This window comes from Bufo gargarizans, chromosome 3, assembly GCF_014858855.1.
Source record: "Bufo gargarizans isolate SCDJY-AF-19 chromosome 3, ASM1485885v1, whole genome shotgun sequence".
Taxonomy (NCBI): Eukaryota; Metazoa; Chordata; class Amphibia; order Anura; family Bufonidae; genus Bufo; species Bufo gargarizans.
In genome coordinates this window covers 534482558-534485696 of record NC_058082.1, presented here as the reverse complement: position 1 = coordinate 534485696, position 3139 = coordinate 534482558, and positions in this window count along the sequence as shown.

Sequence of the window (3139 nt, the reverse complement as noted above, 5' to 3'; positions counted from 1 at the left end):
TAGCAGAAACCACTAAATTATGAAATTGCTAAATTGGGAATTGTATTTCAACCCAGAACAAAAAATGTGCTTTGGACGGACACTAAATAACTTGCCCATCCACAACAGGACAGCGGTAACGTACAGATTTAGCGGGATATAAATTGAGGCCTAGTATTTAGGCGCTGGGTGACCGGTATGGATTTAGTGACAGAATTAGACTTGGAAATGCACAGTAGCGTGTGTGTGAAGTTATTCTGAATGACCCTATGTGCACCTTGAATATTATATACCCTTTTAGGGATAGATTTCAAATAGCTCTGATATAGCAGAAACCACTAAATTATGAAATTGCTAAATTGGGAATTGTATTTCAACCCAGAACAAAAATGTGCTTTGACGGACACTAAATAAACTTGCCCATCCACAACAGGACAGCGGTAACGACAGATTTAGCGGATATAAATTTGAGGCCTAGTATTTAGGCGCTGGGTGACCGGTATGGATTTAGTGACAGAATTAGACTTGGAAATGCACAGGTAGCGTGTGTGTGAAGTTATTCTGAATGACCCTATGTGCACCTTGAATATTATATACCCTTTTAGGGATAGATTTCAAATAGCTCTGATATAGCAGAAACCACTAAATTATGAAATTGCTAAATTGGGAATTGTATTTCAACCCTGAACAAAAAATGTGCTTTAACGGACACTAAATAACTTGCCCATCCACAACAGGACAGCCGGTAACGACAGATTTAGCGGGATATAAATTTGAGGCCTAGTATTTAGGCGCTGGGTGACCGGTATGGATTAGTGACAGAATTAGACTTGGAAATGCACAGTAGCGTGTGTGTGAAGTTATTCTGAATGACCCTATGTGCACCTTGAATATTATATACCCTTTTAGGGATAGATTTCAAATAGCTCTGATATAGCAGAAACCACTAAATATGAAATTGCTAAATTGGGAATTGTATTTCAACCCAGAACAAAAATGTGCTTTGGCGGACACTAAATAACTTGCCCATCCACAACAGGACAGCGGTAACGTCAGATTTAGCGGGATATAAATTTGAGGCCTAGTATTTAGGCGCTGGGTGACCGGTATGGATTTAGTGACAGAATTAGACTTGGAAATGCACAGTAGCGTGTGTGTGAAGTTATTCTGAATGACCCTATGTGCACCTTGAATATTATATACCCTTTTAGGGATAGATTTCAAATAGCTCTGATATAGCAGAAACCACTAAATTATGAAATTGCTAAATTGGGAATTGTATTTCAACCCTGAACAAAAATGTGCTTTACGGACACTAAATAACTTGCCCAGCCACAACAGTACAGCGGTAACGACAGATTTAGCGGGATATAAATTTGAGGCCTAGTATTTAGGCGCTGGTGACCGGTATGGATTTACTAACCGAATTAGACTTGGAAATGCACAGTAGCGTGTGTGTGAAGTTATTCTGAATGACCCTATGTGCACCTTGAATATTATATACCCTTTTAGGGATAGATTTCAAATAGCTCTGATATAGCAGAAACCACTAAATTATGAAATTGCTAAATTGGGAATTGTATTTCAACCCAGAACAAAAAATGTGCTTTGACGGACACTAATAACTTGCCCATCCACAACAGGACAGCGGTAACGACAGATTTAGCGGGATATAAATTTGAGGCCTAGTATTTAGGCGCTGGGTGACCGGTATGGATTTACTAACAGAATTAGACTTGGAAATGCACAGTAGCGTGTGTGTGAAGTTATTCTGAATGACCCTATGTGCACCTTGAATATTATATACCCTTTTAGGGATAGATTTCAAATAGCTCTGATATAGCAGAAACCACTAAATTATGAAATTGCTAAATTGGGAATTGTATTTCAACCCAGAACAAAAAATGTGCTTTGGCGGACACTAAATAACTTGCCCATCCACAACAGGACAGCGGTAACGACAGATTTAGCGGGATATAAATTTGAGGCCTAGTATTTAGGCGCTGGGTGACCGGTATGGATTTAGCTGAACAGAATTAGACTTGGAAATGCACAGTAGCGTGTGTGTGAAGTTATTCTGAATGACCCTATGTGCACCTTGAATATTATATACCCTTTTAGGGATAGATTTCAAATAGCTCTGATATAGCAGAAACCACTAAATTATGAAATTGCTAAATTGGGAATTGTATTTCAACCCAGAACAAAAAATGTGCTTTGGCGGACACTAAATAACTTGCCCATCCACAACAGGACAGCGGTAACGACAGATTTAGCGGGATATAAATTTGAGGCCTAGTATTTAGGCGCTGGGTGACCGGTATGGATTTACGTGAACAGAATTAGACTTGGAAATGCACAGTAGCGTGTGTGTGAAGTTATTCTGAATGACCCTATGTGCACCTTGAATATTATATACCCTTTTAGGGATAGATTTCAAATAGCTCTGATATAGCAGAAACCACTAAATTATGAAATTGCTAAATTGGGAATTGTATTTCAACCCAGAACAAAAAATGTGCTTTGGCGGACACTAAATAACTTGCCCATCCACAACAGTACAGCGGTAACGACAGATTTAGCGGGATATAAATTTGAGGCCTAGTATTTAGGCGCTGGGTGACCGGTATGGATTTAGCTAACAGAATTAGACTTGGAAATGCACAGTAGCGTGTGTGTGAAGTTATTCTGAATGACCCTATGTGCACCTTGAATATTATATACCCTTTTAGGGATAGATTTTCAAATAGCTCTGATATAGCAGAAACCACTAAATTATGAAATTGCTAAATTGGGAATTGTATTTCAACCCAGAACAAAAATGTGCTTTGGCGGACACTAAATAACTTGCCCATCACAAACAGGACAGCGGTAACGACAGATTAGCGGGATATAAATTTGAGGCCTAGTATTTAGGCGCTGGGTGACCGGTATGGATTTAGTGACAGAATTAGACTTGGAAATGCACAGTAGCGTGTGTGTGAAGTTATTCTGAATGACCCTATGTGCACCTTGAATATTATATACCCTTTTAGGGATAGATTTCAAATAGCTCTGATATAGCAGAAACCACTAAATTATGAAATTGCTAAATTGGGAATTGTATTTCAACCCAGAACAAAAAATGTGCTTTGACGGACACTAAATAACTTGCCCATCC